The sequence below is a fragment of the Marmota monax genome, unplaced genomic scaffold (assembly GCF_021218885.2).
Source record: "Marmota monax isolate L192 unplaced genomic scaffold, Marmota_monax_Labrador192_F-V1.1 WCK01_AAM20220418_F8-fsc00007, whole genome shotgun sequence".
Taxonomy (NCBI): domain Eukaryota; kingdom Metazoa; phylum Chordata; class Mammalia; order Rodentia; family Sciuridae; genus Marmota; species Marmota monax.
In genome coordinates, this window is record NW_026692781.1 from 12,355,693 (window position 1) to 12,376,311 (window position 20,619).

Below are 20,619 nucleotides of genomic sequence, written 5' to 3' on the forward strand. Positions count from 1 at the left end.
CTGTATAGCACAAATACCTGACATCTCAATAAATATAGACCTGCATTGCTGGCAGACTGTATAGCATGCTGTGATTTAACAAATTCTGATTGTGGGATAGTTCAGCAGCTTCCACTCTCTGTTTTATAATTAGCACCATCTATGTACATTCCACCCACAGCAGTACATGAGTAGCCCTTTCCCCCACCCTCACCACCTCCAGCATCCTTTTTATTTTTTTCCCAGCATTCTTTTTAGTCTCTGCAAATCTAATAAGCAAATTTATAAATTTAAATGAATGTGATTAATCCTTGTTCAAATTTCCATGTCTTTGACATCTGTCTTAGGGGTTCTTAAATTGCTCCTATGCCATAGGAACTTGATACAGATGTCTTGCTGCTCCAAAATCCTTTTACTGAGTAAAACAGTATCTTTTCTCACTTTGCTTTCCTCTATTTAAATTTTGTCTTACATTTTTTTCTTAAATATTTACCATATTTTGGTGCTCACTTATTCTAAAACCTAGTCTAAGATGACCTGATATTACATCCAGATACATATGTTCAGAATTACTATATCATTAGTTTATCAGATTTTTGAATAAGTACCTTAACTTCAACAAAATAAGCAAGTCTGGAAATCACTAATCCAAGAGGCAAAGGGCACCATGGCTAAGGAGAGAAAGTCTGTACTCAAAGTGCTTGGATTTTGAATTCTAGCACCGGTTCTATTAGCTGTATGATATTGCACAGGTTATTGAAACCTCTGAACCTCAGTTTCCTCACATGTAAAATGGGATGATAATGCCTACGTTATAAGGTAGTTGTGATGGCTAAATCAAAATTTTAGTGCTACATTAGTCACAGTTCTGTAAATAATTATTAGACACTTTAGATTAGTTCATTAAAAGGAAGAAACTGATTTACCTTGCTCCTTTGTCTTGGGTTTAAATAACATTTCATTCTGCATCTTGTCTCCACTGTTGTGAAATCACATAGTATGCTTTGCTTTATTACCAGAACACTGAAGTTTCCCCTCAGCTCAGTACTTCATTCTGTATTAAAGCTCCCATTTGGTCATTCAAAAGCAATACCAGCACTATCTCTCCTAGTCTGTGTAGTGGACAGGGGACTTGTCCCTGGACCTCAGGTGATCTCATGGAAGTACTCGTAATTGCCACCTCTGAGATACACTTGAGAGTGACCCAGAACACTTGTTTCTCATTTTTAACTGTCAACTTACAATAACGTTGGATATCAAATAGTTACACAAAGATGTTTCCTAATGGCCTGAATCAAAACAATCTATCATGTACTGCCTAGAATGTGTGTATTTTCATAATATCAAGAACTTTAAATTAGGGGCTAGGGCTGAAACTCAGTAGTAGAGCACTTGCCTCGCATGTGTGAGGCACTGAGTTTGATTCTCAGCACCACATAAAAATAAATAAATAAATAAATAAACAAATAAATAAATAAATAAATTGTGTCCATCTACAATTAAAAAAAAGAGTACTGTAAATTACTATTTTCCACTTTATACAATCCTTCTAGCACTTTCAATCCAGAAACATGGAAACATGTTCAATATTCTGAGTGTATAACTGGGAAGAGGAGCTTCTTTAATCTTTGGAAAAGTTTTTTTTTAAGATCGAAAAATAATTTTTTAAATTTTGGAATTGGCTTCAGAAACAAAATACTCAGTAAAAGTAAACTCAGAACTCAGATAACTGCCAATTTCAGATGAAGAATTTCTAATTCCTTAAAATGGTCTCACTCTCTTATAACTGTGGCCTTGTTCATGGGTTTCCTTCTATGGCCTTACTTTATCATGGCTGCTTCCTTTGACTTTGTTGAGGCTTCTCAACAGGCTGAGCATAGAATTCCTTTACTTCCAGTGGTTCTGTTTTCATTGTTAATTCACCCATAGTTACTGAAATTACTGTGGATTTCATTACTTAGGTATTAAAATGTTTAGTGTCAGATTAAAAAACCTTGCTGGAAGCCATTGTCTTTGATTTCACTTGCATTTTCAGAGCTTTAAAGGGATCCCTCATTTTCCAGAAATCGAGGCAGAGCCTGAGCTTTGGCATCAGGAAAGATCTGGCCATGGACAAGCTATTTAATGTCCTTATTGTTCACATCTTTAATAGCAATACCTCCCGCCTTGTGGTTTGTTGTAAGTGTTGCACTGATCCACTTAGGAAATGAGCTTTTAGCACAATATCTGGCACATGGTAATTCTTTCATAAGTACTAGCAATTATCATTAGTCTTATTATTCACAGTAGGCACAATTCTAGAGACACTGAAAATACTCCTGCCAGCACACTTTATGAATCGAGACAGTAATAGTTCTCTAGTGGCAGTTTATTTTTTTCCTTTTCTCAAAAAAGTTGAGTGATTTATTTTATTCAGCTTTTTAAATAATACTAATCATACAGTCTTAAAAATGTAATGTTCACTTAGTATTATGTTAATAGGAGAAAAATAGAAGTATTTTCATAACAGTTCTTAAAGTTCATTACTATATTTGTCTGAAGTCATATAATTTATTCAATTTCTATGACACATATTATAATAATACTTGGAAAAGTGAACTAATAATGATAATGACAGCAACATGTTTTGCATTAGCATCTGAATTAGTATGGAGTTGGAGAGAATGTCCAATTCAGGTAGTGGTTTTAAGAATTTCACAGGTTGTGAATTGTCATCCTTCGTTATGCTTCAACTCTTTAGAATAAAATTTATTTCACATTGTAGTATAATCAGCCAACTTGTTACCAATATATATGTTGCGGTGGGGGGTAAGGCAGAGAGGGAAAGAGAGATTTTAAAAAAAAGACAATATGTGTGTTTTGAAATAATTATAGATATGCAGGAAGTTACCCCCAAATACACAGGAAGTTCCTATGTACCTTCCACACAGTTTCCCCCAAGGGTAACATCATAATTATAGTATGATTCAGAACCATACATTATAGTACAATATCAGGACTGGGATATGGATGTTGGTAGAATCCACAGAGCTGTTCAGATATGAAAATACTTTCATTCTCTTCATGACATCTTTTTTCATAGAGGAAAAGTTATTTTTAATCATTAAGAAAAACTTAAAAATTAAAGAAAAAAGTTTTTCTTATCAACTCTTCCTTTTATGGTCTAGGGTAATGTTTCTCAAAGGTTGGTTCACTAAGTACCTGCTTTTGGGATCAAATGTAGTGTTTAGTTACAAAACCCATTTGCTTGGGCCCCATACTAAGCATTTTGAATAAGACTCTGGACATTGTATGGAAGTCTGTCTCAGAAGTTCCCTAAAAGCTGAGAACTACTCATTCAGAGAGATTGGCCCTGGGTCATTTTACTTCTTGTTCTACCTTGAATGTGAATCATCCCATTCATTTTTGCAACTTATATCATCAGGCATGTACAGATTGCTTCTAAATCTATACACTCAATCATTCTGATGAGCTCTGGAATAATTATTTTGCTGGATACTCTCCTGCTATTCACAGGACATCTTTAATACATGGATTATTGGTTAGATTCTTTTCTATACCCCTATGAATAGTGAATAATAGAATAAGAACCATCTTAATTAATGTTTGTATATTACCTGTCAGAGAGGCCAGAAATTTACCTCCATGCTTGAAGTTACTTAATTACAGAATACTTTGGGGTTATTTATAAGTAATCTTGGGCTTATTTATTTATATGAATAAGTAATCTTTGGTTTACTTATTTATTTGGGGGTCTTAGTTTTATCTCTTCTTCCTTACATTGGACCAGATAATTTGATACACTCTCTAATTGGAGAAAAATACATATCATTTGATGAATATTAGTACTGCTTTTGCTTCCAACCTAAATTTTAGATGGTTTAGTTCCTCTTTTAGAAATTTTATTTTTATTTTTTTAGTTGTAGTCGGAAACAATACTCTTATTTCACTTATTTATTTTTATGTGGTGCTGAGGATCGAACCCAGGGTCTTGCACATGCGAGGTGAGTGCTCTACCGCTGAACCACAACCCTAGCCCTAGAAATTTTAAAATATTTTTTTTCCTAGCATGAAGAACTAACCTTTCAGTACATTAATGAAAAAAATGACTTTCAAAGCTGGACATTTTATTTGATGTTGGAATGCAATCAAACCATTTATTAATGTTTCAACTTCATAACATTTGTTTTCACAAGTTAGGCTATTTTTTAAAACATATTTTTCTAGTTGTCTATAGACATTTATTTTATTTATTTATATGCAGTGCTGAGAATTGAACCCAGTTCCTTATATGCCAGGCAAGTGTGCTACCGCTGAGTTCCAGCCCCAGTTCCTAGGGTATTTTTTTTCCAAGTTCTCATTTTGTGTGTTCTTCTGAGTCATTGATTCTATTCAATCCACATTTCTGGCTGCTACAGTCCCTTAGAAATGAATCTTTCCTTTTAAGATGATAGAGCCTGCTGTAACAGGTCTTGGGCTAAAAGGTATCAGATAAAATGATGATGAAATAGATCTGGGTTTTTTTTAAGTTTTAATCTCAGAAAAATTATAAATTTAATGAATAATGCTTAATGAAGTTTATGTCTTTAATCACTTAGAATTCAGATGGCAAGAAAGGACAGTTTTTTTGAACGTTTCTTTGAATGTCAAGTTGGATTTTACCATTTCCACAGTGCACCGGTCACAGAAGAACAATAGCTGTGAATATCATTCATGTGATCATGAATATTATGTGCTACTCTCTCATGGTATCTTTTTGCATGTGTAACCCTTTCTGGAAGATTTGGTGTCAGAGGTTTGAGTTCTACATGAGCCTGGTAACAGAAGGCTTGTTCACCCAGACACTAACTTTAGGTGATGATGTGACCAGTGTGTGCTATGGGAGATACAAGGGGATCCAGGCGTACTGTGATTGACTTACTTAAACAGAGACGTTGACATCTCCAAAGACTGATGCTGGCAGGAATGTATCGAATATGGTGCAATCCAGGATGATTGTGGTGCATGGATGTCAGAATTTGTCTATAGCCTTTTACAATCATGTCTTGGATATCATTATAATTTGGAACAATTTGTTTCAAATTTGACACCCCAGAGTTACCATCTTTTGTCATGGCTTTCTATCCCTCTTTCCTCCTCTCAGTCTTCCTTTCACCCATGCTGCTCTTTTCCTGACCGTGGCCCCAGCCTCCTGCTGGTCTTCTCATTTCTGATTTCATGGCCTTAGCTTGGACAGGTAGACTGTTCGGTTTTCTTATCTTTTGTTCTCTCCTGACTGATTAGCCCAATACTGACCTCAAGAAAACCCTAAGGTCATTCTGTGACCTGTACACCCTGAATAAATTACCTTTATGCCAAAGATATTTAGATATTTTCCCCCTGCTGGGCCTTCACCTGTACATATTAATTCCTTCATATCCCTATAATTGATTCCACCTCCTTAGGGGCTATATCAAGTATTTTCCTCTCTGAAGATACTAATTCCACCTCTGTGTCTCTGTAGAATTCATGCTGCTTGCTTTTCAAATAAGATTAAGACTATTAGATTATGAATTCCTTCAATTTTCTGATTTTTGATCTCTGATCCATCTCCCAAAATTGAAAAGCTCTTCTTTTCTAGGGCTCACCCACGTACTTCTGCCCTTAATCATATACCTTCCCACTCTTATGAGATGCCAATTTATCACTTATTTCCTTCCTTTCTTATAACTTAAATTTGGTAGTTTCTCTGCTCACAAAATGCTCAGATCTCTCTGCTCCTTTAGAATGGAGCTTCTCAGCACTCTCAACATTTTGAAGTGAAGGATTCTTTGCTGTGGGGGTTGTACTGGGTGTTACTGATATTTAACAGCAACCTTGGCCTCTGTGCACCAAATGTGAATGGCACCCTGGAGATGGCTAAATGGATCTTTCCTTTTAAGATGATAGAGATATTGAACATTTTTTCATATATTTGTTGATTGATTGTATTTATTCATACAATCAATCAAACCCCCTTTATGTATGATATATCAAAGTGCATAAATGCATTCTACTGTTATGTATAACTAATTAAAACAAATAAAAAATTAAAAAGAAAAAGTCTCTGGACATTGCCAAATGTCCCTCAAGGGATGGAGTCACCCCTGTTTGAGAACCACTGCTTTAGGAAGTCTTCATGCAAACAAGGGGTTACATCCATCGCCATCCTTTCATTTTCACCACCACCAGGTTTCCCTGTGAACCCCTCCAGCTCCAATCTCCATGGCTCATCATCCAGCCAATTCTGACTCAGGCTTCTGATATTTCCCATGCTTGAAAAATGCTCTGAGAGGACTGAAGTGACCTGGTAGCCAAATCCAGTGGGCAGCCTTTTCTCGGTTCCTTAATTTTCATCAGCTTATAACTGAGTGGTCTTAGTTGTGGTATCCATTTTATATATTCTTCTGGGTCACCTCCTGTCTCCCTGTGTCCTTTAGATCTGCTTCCTCCTCCATTTTCCAGGCTTGTTCTTTCCCTCTGTGTAGGCCTGGGCTATTGTCCTTTTTCATGTTTCTCATTCCTTCACCCATCATTTATGGTCCCCCCTCTGTGGATAATTCCTAAGGATAGATTCCATGTCAGCTGAAGTCCAGGCTTGCATGTCTTTTGTCTTTTGGAGGTGTCCACTGGATCATCGACATAGCACATTGAACTCAATATATATCAACATATTCAAAGTCAAACTCATCGCCTCCCCTGCTTCATCAACTGCTATTAACGGGACTACGGTTCTTATGTACAGTGGTTCTCTAAACACTTTTTTGGTTGCACAGCACATCAATAAAACATTTTTGAGCATGTGATAGCTAAAATATAATATTTATTAATACATTTTATATATGTATAGTAGCATCCTTATAAAACATGAAACAGAAATTTTATAAATATGAAGAAAGATGAAATTAATATTTAAAAATTTAATAATAGGGCTGGGGATGTGGCTCAAGTGGTAGCGCGCTTGCCTGGTATGTGTGCGGCCTAGGTTCGATCCTCAGCACCACATACAAACAAAGATGTTTTGTCTTCCGATAACTAAAAAATAAATATTAAAAAATTCTCTCTCTCTCTTTCTTTCTAAAAAAAATAATGATAATAAAACCCTTTTACTTGAAGCTGTTACTAGTAATTTCATGTGCTTTATTTTAAAAATTTGATATTTAATACTTTATTACACATAAATCTAAGTACAGTTTATTTTGATTCTTGATTTTAATGTCTTAGGTGAGGAAGATATTCTAGATTCACATAGAAGAAGTATATTGTTGGCTATGCTTAGAAAATCATGATGCTTGAGTAGAATGGTGTTTGCTAGTGGTAGAGAATGGGAGGATGAGAGGGTGGGGAGTTTTGTTAAATGGACACAAGAGTTTCAGTTTGGGAAGATGATGGATGATAGTGATGGTTTCATAGTGTGAGATGATTAATATTGATATTACTGCTCTATGCATTTAATACCAGTTGTGATGGTGAATTTTATGTGTGTTTTACTATAATTAAAAGTAGTATTAAAAAGAAGTACTTGAGAACCATTCACATAATAATCAGTTGATAAATGTTAATTGCCATTATTATTTCTGTACTATCATTACTAATTTTCCCCATAGTTCCGCTCACACTTCTTAGTGTCTTAATTTTGGCTCAACAGTTGATCAGTCACTGTGTTTCCCTATACATAGTAGGTACTCAGAAAATAATTACTGGATAAATGTTTTGATGACAACAATGGATCACAAACATTTTTTCAAACATTCTTTAGAGATTTAATTCTGTGAAAATGGACATGACTTATGATTAAATATACAGTTCATTTTAATTTGATACCTTAGGTGGGCTAATAACACTTCGCATACATTCATATGCCAGGTAAAAATTTATAAGTAAGGTCATAAAGCATATATAACACAAATATACTTTTTGCTTTACAAATTATATTTCTGAATGTAATGGCTATTTAAAATTTTTTACTTTGTGACTTTTAAAAATTTTTCTCCATTTTTAAAAAATTTTAACTTGTTATATATGACAACAGAATGCATTACAATTCATATTACACATACGGAGCACAATTTTTCATATCTCTAGTTGTACACAAAGTAGAGTCACACCATTTTTGTCTTCATACATGTACTTGAGGTAATGATGTCCATCTCATTTCACCACCCTTCCTACCCCCATACCCCATCCCTTCCCCTCCTCCCCTTTGTCCTATCTAGAGTTCATCTAATCCTCCCATGCCCCACCAACCCCATTATGAATCAGCATCCTTAAATCAGAGAAAACATTCGGCATTTGTTTTTTTGGGATTAGCTAACTTCACTTAGCATTATATTCTCCAACTCCATCCATTTACCTGCAAATGCCGTGATTTTATTCTCTTTTAATGCTGAATAATATTCCATGTATACCACATTTTTAATCCATTCATCTACTGAAGGGCATCTAGGTTGGTTCCACAGTTTAGCTATTGTGAATTGTGCTGCCATAAACACTTATATGGCTGTGTCCCTGTAGTATGCTGTTTTTAAGTCCTTTGGGTATATACAAAGGAGTGGGATAGCTGGGTCCAGTGGTAGTTCCATTCCCAGTTTTCCAAGTGTTCTCCATACTGCTTTCTGTATTGGCTGCACCAATTTGCAGTCCTACCAGCAATGTATGAGTGTGCCTTTTTCCCCACATCCTTGACAACACTTATAATTGTTTGTATTCTTAATAGCTGCCATTCTGACTGGAGTGAGATGAAATCTTAGAGTAGTTTTGATTTGCATTTCTCTAATTGCTAGACATGTTGAACATTTTTTCATATATTTGTTGATTGATTGTATATCATCATCTGAGAAGTGTCTGTTCAGTTCCTTGTCCCATTTATTAATTGGGTTATTTAGGTTTTTTGGTGTTAAGATTTTTGAGTTCTTTATATATCCTAGAGATTAGTGTTGTATCTGATATGCATGTGGCAAATATTTGTTCCCAAATTGTAGGCTCTGTATTTACCTCACTGATTGTTTCTTTTGCTGAGAAGAAGTTTTTAGTTTGAATACATCCCATTTATTGATTCTTGATTTTAATTCTTGCAATAGGGAGTCTTATTAAGGAAGTTGGGGCCTAATCCCACATGATGGAGATTTGGGCCTACTTTTTATTCTAATAGGCGAAGTGTCTCTGGTTTAATTCCTAGGTCCTTGATCCACTTTGAGTTGAGTTTTGTGCATGGTGAGAGATAGGGACTTAATTTAATTTTGTTGCATATGGATTTCCAATTTCCCCAGCACCATTTGTTGAAGAGACTATCTTTTCTCCAATGTACGTTTCTGGCATCTTTGTCTAATATAAGATAACTGTAATTATATGGGTTTGTCTCTGTGTCCTCTATTCTGTACCATTGGTCTACAAGTCTATTTTGGTGCCAATACTATGCTGTTTTTATTACTATTGTTCTATAGTATAGTTTAAGGTCTGGTATTGTGATGCCTCCTGCTTCATTCTTCTTGCTAAGGATTGCTTTAGCTATTCTGTGTCTCTTATTTATCCAGGTGAATTTCATGACTGCTTTTCTATTTCTATGAGGAATGTCATTGGAACTTTGATTGGAATTGCATTAAATCTGAATAGTTCTCTTGGTAGTATGGTCATTTTGACAATATTAATTCTGCCTATCCAAAAGCAAGATAAATCTTTCCATCTTCTAAGGTCTTCTTTAATTTCTTTCTTAAGCGTTTTGTGGTTCTCGTTGTAGAGGCCTTTCACCTCTTTTGTTGATTCCCAAGTTTTTTTTTTTTTTTTTTGAGGCTATTGTAAATGGTGTAGTTTTCCTTGCTTCCCTTTCAAAGGATTTGTCACTGATATACAGATAGTTGTTGATAGACCTTTATTTTATTTATTTATATGTGGTGCTATGAATTGAACCCAGTGCCTCACACATGCCAGACAAGTGCGCTACCGCTGAGCCCCAGCCCCAGCCCTACTTTGTGACTTTTTAAAAAAATATTTTTATTTATTTTTATGTGGTGCTGAGGATTGAACCCAGTGCCTCACACGTGCAAGACAAGCGTTCTACCACTGAGCTATAGCCCCAGCCCCCACTTTGTGACTTTTTAAAAGATATTTTCAAAGTTGTTCCAAGGTTAAGTGATTGCCTGAAACAAGAGTGGCTTTAAGATAATTTTAAAGTGTATCTTGTAGAGAGGAAGATGGCGGCGAGGGGAGTGCATTGCCCCCGTGTGCTGCTTCACTGTGTGGGAGTATGACAAGTCAGGACTGCTAAAGGCTATCTTGTTAGGAATTTCCAGCAATAGTGGGGTGCTCCGGAACCTCAAGGAAGGATTTCCATCGCACGAGGATCGGCTACGGGGACTCAAACGCGAGAGGTTTGTCGCACGGAGGGTAAAACTGCTTATTCAGCAAATCGCCCCGCGGCTAGAGTCTGCAGCGCGCGCTGGGAAACGAGGAGATAGCGACGCAGGGATACAGCGCTGCAGTTTCTGCCAGCTGTGCAAGCACCGTACTCAGGGCTGAATTCTGGGTTCGAGACGGGGGAAGGAAGCGGTCCATCTCGGTTCTCCACACCGGTCAGACCACAGAGGAGGCCAGCAGCCACCATGTTGGAAAGCTGACGTCACCATCCCTGTTTTCGACTGACCGCAGCTCATTCAGCCATAGAACAGGTAATTTCAGGCTGCCATTCACCTGCGGCTTGCAGACAGATTGCTAGGGTTCAGTGCCTGGGTGCTTCTTAGAACCTGATCTTATCGGAGCGAACACCGAGCACGGGGCGGCCGAGTTCCGGCTCCTGGAACTGCCATGGCCCAGGGCTGGGGAGCCTGCGGAGGCTGCTTCTTGGACCCTGCTCCTATCAGAGCATACACCAAGCACTAAGCGGCCGAATTCCGGCTCCCGGAACTGAGCCCGCGGGGACTGCTTCTTGGAGCCTACTCTTATCGGAGCTTACACCGAGCACGGAGCGGCCAAGTTCCGGCTCCCGGAACTGCCCTGGCCCAGGGCTAGGAGCCCACGGAAACTGCTTCTCGGTCCGGGTCCTGCTGAGGGCCGGTCAGGACTCACCCGTTGCTTTGGTTGCCCGGCAAGGGGAACGAAATGCTGCCATTCGCATAGGATACCAACATGGCAGAGATCTGATGTCATCAGAAAACGGCGGAGGATAGAACTTCATCAATACCAGCGGCGACAGAAACAGTTGGTATCCTGGTAGCGGGGGTGAGGCACAGACACCCGAGTCTCCTCAATTTGTCGTCGAGCCAGAGGGGAGGAGCTGGGCTGCCGCCAGCGCCCGGAGCAGGCCCAGCGGCTCTCCAGCGTGGTGACCGCGTGACCCCAATTGGAGAGGGGGCGGAGCGGAGCCGCCTCCCGCACCCGCAAGGTGGGCAGACCCGCGACCCAGTGGTACATGGGCGTGGTAGGAGGGGCAGGGCAGAGCCGCCGCCTGCGCTTGCAAGGTAAACAGACCTGTGACAGACTGGCGGATCAGGCCCAGGAGCCTGCCGGCGTGGTACACACACCACCCTAATTGGAGTAGGGGCAGAGCAGAGTCACCGCCCGTGCCAGGAACAGGCCCAGCGACCTGCAGGTGGGGTAGTCACTACACCCCAATTGGAGTAGGGGCAGAGCAGAGCCGCCACCCGTGCCCGAAAGGTAGGCAGATCTGCGACCGACCAGCAGGACAGGCCCAGTGGCCTGCCGGTACGACAGACACGTCACCCCATTTGGAGTAGGGGCAGAGTAGAGCCGCCACCCGCGCCTGCAGGGTAGGCAAACCTGCAACCGACCGGCGGATCAGGCCCGGTGGCCTGCCGGCGTGGTACACTCGTCTCCCCAGTTGGAGTAGGGGCAGAACAGAGCCGCCACCAGCGCCCAGAACAGGCCCAGTGACCTGCCGGCGTGGTAGCCACGACACCCCAATTGGAATAAGGAGAGAGCAGAGCCGCTGCCCGCGCCTGCAGGAAAGATACGCAAGCAGTATGAAAAGACAAGGAAAGAAAGGACCACAAGCAATGCAGGTCAACGCAACTTTAGAAGAGGTAACAGCTGCAGCAGATGGAATGTCAGATAAAGAATTCAGGATATACATGCTTCAGATGATCTGGAGTATCAAGGAAGACATTAAACAGCAAAATCAGACAATGAAAGATCACTTCGACAATGAATTACGCAAACAAATCCAGGAAGCAAAGGATCAACTATACAGGGAGATAGAGGTTATAAAAAACAAACAAACAGAAATCCTAGAAATGCAGGAAGCAATAAACCAACTTAAAAACTCAATGGAGAATACTACCAGCAGAGTAGAACACTTAGAAGATAGAACATCAGACAATGAAGACAAAGTATTTCAACTGGAAAAGAACATAGACAGCTCAGCAAGACTGTTAAGAAACCATGAGCAGAACATCCAAGAAATATGGGATAACATTAAGAGACCAAACTTAAGAGTCATTGGGATACAGGAAGGTACAGAGCTCCAAACCAAAGGAATGAGCAGTCTATTCAATGAAACAATACGAGAAAACTTCCCAGACTTGAAGAATGAGACAGAATCCCAAATCCTAGAAGCCTACAGGATGCCGAATGTGCAAAATCATAAGAGATCCACACCTAGACACATTATAATGAAGATGCCCAACATACAGAATAAGGAGAGAATTTTAAAAGCTACAAGAGAAAGGAAGCAGATTACATTTAGGGGTAAGCCAATCAGGATAACAGCTGATCTTTCAACAGAGACTCTGAAAGCTAGAAGATCCTGGAATAACATATTTCAAACACTGAAAGAAAATGGGTTCCAACCAAGAATTGTGTATCCAGCGAAATTAAGCTTCAGGATGGAAGATGAAATTAAAACCTTCCACGATAAACAAAAGTTTAAAGAATTTGCAGCTAGAAAACCATCTCTTCAAAACATCCTCGCCAAAACATTACAGGAAGAGGAAATGGAAAATAACAATGAAAACCAACAGTGGAAGGTAGGACAGTAAAGGGGGGGAAAATAATCAAAGAGGAAAACAAACCATGTTTAGTAACAGAAATAAACAAATATGGCTGGAAGAACAACCCATATCTCAATAATAACCCTAAATGTTAATGGCTTAAACTCACCAATTAAGAGACACAGGCTAGTAGAATGGATCACAAAACAAGACCCAACAATATGCTGCCTACAGGAGACACATTTGATAGGAAAAGACATACATAGGCTGAAGGTGAAAGGTTGGGAAAAATCATATCACTCATATGAACTTCAGAAACAAGCAGGAGTGTCCATACTCATATCAAATAAAATAGATTTCAAGCCAAAGTTAATCAAAAGGGATAAAGAGGGACACTACATACTTCTTAAGGGAACCATACACCAACAAGACATAACAATCATAAATATTTATGCCCCAAACAATGGTGCAGCTATGTTCGTCAAACAAACTCTTCTCAAGTTCAAGAGTCTAATAGACCACCATACCATAATCATGGGAGACTTCAACACACCTCTCTTGCCATTGGACAGATCTTCCAAACAAAAGTTGAATAAGGAAACTATAGAACTCAATAACACAATTAATAACCTAGACTTAATTGACATATATAGAGTATACCACCCAACATCAAGCAGTTACACTTTTTTCTCAGCAGCACATGGATCCTTCTCAAAAATAGATCATATATTATGTCACAGGGCAACTCTTAGACAATATAAAGGAGTAGAGATAATACCATGCATCTTATCTGATCATAATGGAATGAAACTGAAAATCAACGATAAAAGAAGGAAGGAAAAATCATGCATCACTTGGAGAATGAACAATAGGTTACTGAATGATCAATGGGTTATAGAAGACATCAAGGAGGAAATTTAAAAATTCTTAGAGATAAATGAAAACACAGACACAACATATCAGAATCTATGGGACACATTGAAAGCAGTTCTAAGAGGAAAATTCATTGCTTGGAGTTCATTCCTTAAAAAAAGAAAAAACCAACAAATAAATGATCTCATACTTCATCTCAAAATCCTTGAAAAAGAAGAGCAAAACAACAGCAAAAGAAGTAGAAGGCAAGAAATAATTAAAATCAGAGCTGAAATTAATGAAATCGAAACAAAAGAAACAATTGAAAAAATTGACAAAACTAAAAGTTGGTTCTTTGAAAAAATAAACAAAATCGACAGACCCTTAGCGATGCTAGCGAAGAGAAGAAGAGAGAGAACTCAAATTACTAGCATACGGGATGAAAAAGGCAATATCACAACAGACACTTCAGAAATACAGAAGATAATCAAAAACTATTTTGAATCCTTATACTCCAATAAATTAGAAGATAGTGAAGGCATAGATAAATTTCTTAAGTCATATGATCTGCCCAGATTGAGTCAGGAGGTTATAGACAACCTAAACAGACCAATATCAATTGAGGAAATAGAAGAAACCATCAAAAGACTACCAACTAAGAAAAGCCCAGGACCGGATGGGTATACAGCAGAATTTTACAAAACCTTTAAAGAAGAACTAATACCAATACTTTTCAAGCTACTTCAGGAAACAGAAAAAGAGGGAGAACTTCCAAATTCATTCTATGAGGCCAACATCACCCTGATACCTAAACCAGACAAAGACACTTCAAAGAAAGAAAACTACAGACCAATATCTCTAATGAACCTAGATGCAAAAATCCTCAATAAAACTCTGGCGAATCGGATACAAAAACATATCAAAAAAATTGTGCACCATGATCAAGTAGTATTCATCCCTGGGATGCAAGGCTGGTTCAATATACGGAAATCAATAAATGTTATTCACCACATCAATAGACTTAAAAATAAGAACCATATGATCATCTCGATAGATGCGGAAAAAGCATTTGACAAAGTACAGCATCCCTTTATGTTCAAAACTCTAAAAAAACTAGGAATAACAGGAACATACCTCAATATTGTAAAAGCAATCTATGCTAAGCCTCAGGCTAGCATCATTCTGAATGGAGAAAAACTGAAGGCATTCCCTCTAAAATCTGGAACAAGACAGGGATGCCCTCTCTCACCACTTCTGTTCAACATAGTTCTCGAAACACTGGCCAGAGCAATTAGACGAAAGAAATTAAAGGCATAAAAATAGGAAAAGAAGAACTTAAATTATCACTATTTGCAGATGATATGATTCTATACCTAGCAGACCCAAAAGGCTCTGCAAAGAAACTATTAGAGCTAATAAATGAATTCAGCAAAGTGGCAGGATATAAAATCAACACGCATAAATCAAAGGCATTCCTGTATATCAGCGACAAATCCTCTGAAATGGAAATGAGGACAACCACTCCATTCACAATATCTTCAAAAAAAAAAATACTTGGGAATCAACCTAACAAAAGAGGTGAAAGACTTATACAATGAAAACTACAGAACCCTAAAGAGAGAAATAGAAGAAGATCTTAGAAGATGGAAAAATATACCCTGTTCATGGATAGGCAGAACTAACATCATCAAAATGGCGATATTACCAAAAGTTCTCTATAGGTTTAATGCAATACCAATCAAAATCCCAATGGCATTTCTTGTAGAAATAGAGAAAGCAATCATGAAATTCATATGGAAAAATAAAAGACCCAGAATAGCAAAAACAATGCTAAGCAGGAAGTGTGAATCAGGCGGTATAGCGATACCAGACTTGAAACTATACTACAGAGCAATAGTAACAAAAACAGCATGGTACTGGTACCAAAACAGGCGGGTGGACCAATGGTACAGAATAGAGGACACAGAATCCAATCCACAAAACTACAACTATCTTATATTTGATAAAGGGGCTAAAAGCATGCAATGGAGGAAGGATAGCATCTTCAACAAATGGTGCTGGGAAAACTGGAAATCCATATGCAACAAAATGAAACTGAATCCCTTTCTCTCGCCATGCACAAAAGTGAATTCAAAATGGATCAAGGAGCTTGATATCAAATCAGAGACACGCCGTATGATAGAAGAAAAAGTTGGCTACGATCTACATTCAGTGGGGTCGGGCTCCAAATTCCTCAATAGGACACCCATAGCACAAAAGTTAATAACTAGAATCAACAAATGGGACTTACTCAAACTAAAAAGTTTTTTCTCAGCAAAAGAAACAATAAGAGAGGTAAATAGGGAGCCTACACCCTGGGAACAAATCTTTACTCCTCACACTTCAGATAGAGCCCTAATATCCAGAGTATACAAAGAACTCAAATAATTAGACAATAAGAGAACAAACAACCCAATCAACAAATGGGCCAAGGACCTGAGCAGACACTTCTCAGAGGAGGACATACAGTCAATCAAGAAGTACATGAAAAAATGCTCACCATCTCTAGCAGTCAGAGAAATGCAAATCAAAACCACCCTAAGATACCATCTCACTCCAGTAAGATTGGCAGCCATTATGAAGTCAAACAACAATAACTGCTGGCGAGGATGTGGGGAAAAGGGTACACTTGTACATTGCTGGTGGGACTGCAGATTGGTGCAGCCAATTTGGAAAGCAGTATGGAGATTTCTTGGAAAGCTGGGAATGGAGCCACCATTTGACCCAGCTATTCCCCTTCTTGGTCTATTCCCTAAAGACCTAAAAAGAGCATGCTACAGGGACACTGCTACATCGATGTTCATAGCAGCACAATTCACAATAGCAAGACTGTGGAACCAACCTAGATGCCCTTCAATAGGCGAATGGATAGAAAAAATGTGGCATTTATACACAATGGAGTATTACTCTGCATTAAAAAATGACAAAATCATAGAATTTCCAGGGAAATGGATGGCATTAGAGCAGATTATGCTAAGTGAAGCTAGCCAATCCCTAAAAAACAAATGCCAAATGTCTTCTTTGATATAAGGGGAGTAACTAAGATCAGAGTAGGGACGAAGAGCAGGAGAAGAAGATTAACATTTAACAGGGATGAGAGGTGGGAGGGAAAGGGAGAGAGAAGGGAAATTGCATGGAAATGGAAGGAGACCCTCAGGGTTATACAGTGGAGGGGGTAGAGAGAGAGGAGGGGAGGGGAGGGGAGAGGTGGGGAGGGGGGAGGGTGGAGGATGAGAAAGGCAGAGGAGCACAACAGACACTAGTATGGCAATATGTAAATCAATGGATGTGTAACTGATGTGATTCTGCAATCTGTGTATGGGGTGAAGGTGGGAGTTCATAACCCACTTGAATCAAAGTGTGGAATATGATATGTCAAGAAATTTGTAATGTTTTGAACAACCAACAATAAAAAATTTAAAAAAAAAAGTGTATCTTGTGAAAGCATGCTTGAGAAACTATTTTCAGGTGAGTCAGAGGTGGAAAATATGTACTCAGAAAAAGATAAGGGGACACTTGGTATCAATGCCTCATAGCTAAAATCCTGCCTTCTGCTTGCACACCTGACAAATATTATTTCTCTCCTCTGATCTCATTTAACAAAGTGCTTTTTCTTTTTTTCACTAGTTACCAGTAACCTTTTTAAGTACTTGTCTAGCTCAGCAGCGTGTTTTCCAGCAAAATGTAATCACAATTCTTACATCTCTCTTGGCCTCACTGTCTCTTCCTTGTTTCCCCCTTTCCTGTGAATCAGCAGATGTGGATGACGTCACTTTTTTATTTGGCAGTCTCCCTGGTGTTAAATGTCACCCTGTCAGAAGTCAAGCCTGATGAGCCTACTTCCAGTTTTTACTCTTATTTAAATTGTGGAAGTTTTTAGTGAACAAATGATTTTTGAATCATGCCAATTTGGCTTAAAAAAACAACACCCAAATCAACCCAGAACTCATATTTGGAGTCTTTTACTATCTACCACTGAATTGATGGTTGAGACAATTATTTCATACCATCTCATGGTGATTTTCAAATTAATAGTATGTGGCTAAAATATGTAGCATATTGATGCTTTAAGTCTTTATCAAAGAAATGGTATGTAAGTTCAATTAACCATCTAAGTACTGTCTTTTCAAATGTTTTACTTCTTAAAAAAATTTGTTCTAATTAGTTATCCATGACAGCAGAATGCATTGTATACAAATGGAGCACAACTTTTCATTTCTCTGGTTGTACACGATGGAGAGTCACACCATATGTGCTGTCATACATGTATCTAGGGTAATGATGTCCATCTCATTCCGCCATCTTTCCTGCCTCCAGGACCCCTCCTCTTTCCACATTCTCCTTTGCCCAAAGTTCTAAGGACTATCTTAACATTTAGAAAAATACATTTAAGTTTTTTTTTTTTTTTTAATAAGACAGCTATGAAATAACCAGCACAATCTATCCACATAAAACCTTAGAAAATTGGACTGGAGCTTAGCTCAGTGACAGAACATGTGCTTAGTGTGTATGAAGCTCTGTGTTCAATCCCTAGCACCAAATGAAAACAAAAAAAAATCTTAGAAAATATATTTGTATTTTCTTATATAAAATTTATTTATAAAATATATTAAAATTGTATTCACAATATATTTTAACTTTTGCATATTTATAAGATACATAAAATGTATAATATATACAAAATTTATAAGATCTGTAATCTTACATAGTTGGTTTATAACAGACATCTTTACTTTCTCAGACTATCTTTTGCTAATATTGAGAAGTAGCCCTGCCCATTGTTCTTGGAGACGACCTGTGTTCCCATCTTGTTGTCCTGCATGGAAATGTGTCCAGAGGTGAGTGAGCGAGTGGAAACAACTCCATAGAGGAAGGCAGGCAGTCTTAAGCCACCATAATAGGTTTTGAGAGTGGAATGGCACATGTGTCGTGTTTCTGTTGCACTCAATTCTGCCACTTCCTTGACATTTCCATCTGGTGGTCTCAAAAGCATCTTCCACTTTTTAACTTTTGTTCAAAATCAATCTTTTGATACCCTACTTCTCACCTACACTTGTGCATCCCACTGTTCCTATCTTTGTATGAGGCTCTTTCATTCAATCTGATGCTTCACCTAGAAACCCCATGATCATCTTTAGGCCTCAGTTCGCTCCTGCACTCCCCCACCCACGTAGAAGGGTCCTCTCCATTCATCTCCAGAATACATCAATATATTTCAAAATCACTCTTCTCCTCCCATCTACATCGCCTTAGTGCTCCCATTTCTTGTTGTCTCTATTAATTCTTTTCAAAACAAAAATATGATCCTGTTTCTGCTCTGGTAGAAGTTGTTCACCACCTTCCACTGCATTTACAAAAAACAAAAAACAAAACAAAAAAAACTGAGATCCTCCAAATACTGTCTCTTAAATCTACCACCTTGTTCCATGCCCTCTTCTTCTTTACACACTGCCCAAACTCCACATTCTTTGCCCTTTAGCATTAGCTGTTTTATAAAATTGTTTTATGATACATTGGTCTTAGCTTTTAAATGCTACTTCCTGTGAGAAGCCTCCTACTCCCATATATTTAAACCAGGTCCCTCTCATTTCATTTTCATAGTACCTTGAACTTTTCCCTCTGACATTTAATATTGTAATCATAGGAATAGCTATTTATTATCTTAATCTGTCTTTCCCATTAGACTGTAAGATCATGGACAAGCCTATTTGGTTATATACCATATCCTCAGTTCCAAGCGCTGTCTAGCACATATTATTGGCTCAATATATTTATTTGCATGAATGAATAAGTGAAAGCCTTTTTACAAAAAGAGAATAAAATCATTTCATTCATAATATTTTCCCTTGATTGTGGTTCTTAAACATAATAGGTGGCTTTCTTGACTAGAAGCTATTGAATTGTTAGAGCTCCTAATGTGTGTTTTTTGCTTTTCAGAGGGAGAATACCGCTTATGCTTATTTCATGGTTCCTGACACTTGGTTAACAATTTAATTTTAAGTCTCTACTGAGACTTGCCTCAGATGGAAAAAAGAACTTATCTAGGTTTCTTAAAATGTATGAGCTTCTCTATACTGTGTAGAATAGCTAAAATGATTTGCTGCTTTGGAAGTGAAAAAAAACCATTTTCTCCACATGTGTTATTTTCCATCCAACAATGGGCCAAGTTATAGATGCTATATTATCTCTGTAATGAAAAGATTATGATTGAGGGGTGGGTGTGGCTGCAGCAGCCATGTTAAGATGTGCGTTTCTAGCAGTTGCTGCATTTCAGGGACAACTGGGATGCAAATGTGAAGGGACTGGATGGATTTGACTTGCAGCAGCTTCTTGCGTGGTGATGATTTGACAGAGCTCTGATGTGTCTTTCAATGCCTAGGGGGGTTTCCACCCTTTGAGAGCAGTTCCCCTGATCAGACAGGAGGGGCTGGTTGGTTTTCTGTGGGTGCCTTTTTCTAGACCAAATGGTTGAGTACTCTTAGAACATGATTTCTTCCTGGTTTCTTCTTAATTAAAAACAACAAATTATTGACTCTAACACATGGCATCCTTTTCATAGTGGCATTTCTGCTAATTTGAAACTGCTGTTACAAAGTGTATGTAGTTGAACTCTGTTGCTAAGTGCAGGCTGGGAAACTACCCCAGGGGTCAGCCTTCTGTTTTCTTGTGTACTGGTGTGGACATAGAATCAGCTCAGCAATATACACTCTATGAAGAGGAGACTGGTGCTTATTCCCAGTCAGTGTGTGTTTAAAATCTCAGGGCTTACTACTGGGTTAGACCCTGTACA

The 20,619-nt window shown here is 38.4% G+C and overlaps 1 protein-coding gene across 19 annotated transcripts in view; it reads left to right on the forward strand.

Annotated features, from left to right (window-relative positions):
• Positions 1-20,619, forward strand: part of Osbpl6 (oxysterol binding protein like 6) — a 201,431-nt gene that overhangs the window by 41,845 nt on the left and 138,967 nt on the right. For 5 of the 19 annotated variants that reach the window (XM_058580224.1, XM_058580225.1, XM_058580222.1 and 2 more), the window contains one exon: positions 18,571-18,667. The exons of the other annotated variants lie outside the window; for them this stretch is intronic. The gene's annotated coding sequence lies outside the window, so the exon portion shown is untranslated. The remainder of the gene's footprint in view (positions 1-18,570; positions 18,668-20,619) is intronic. 19 annotated transcript variants of the gene reach the window in all.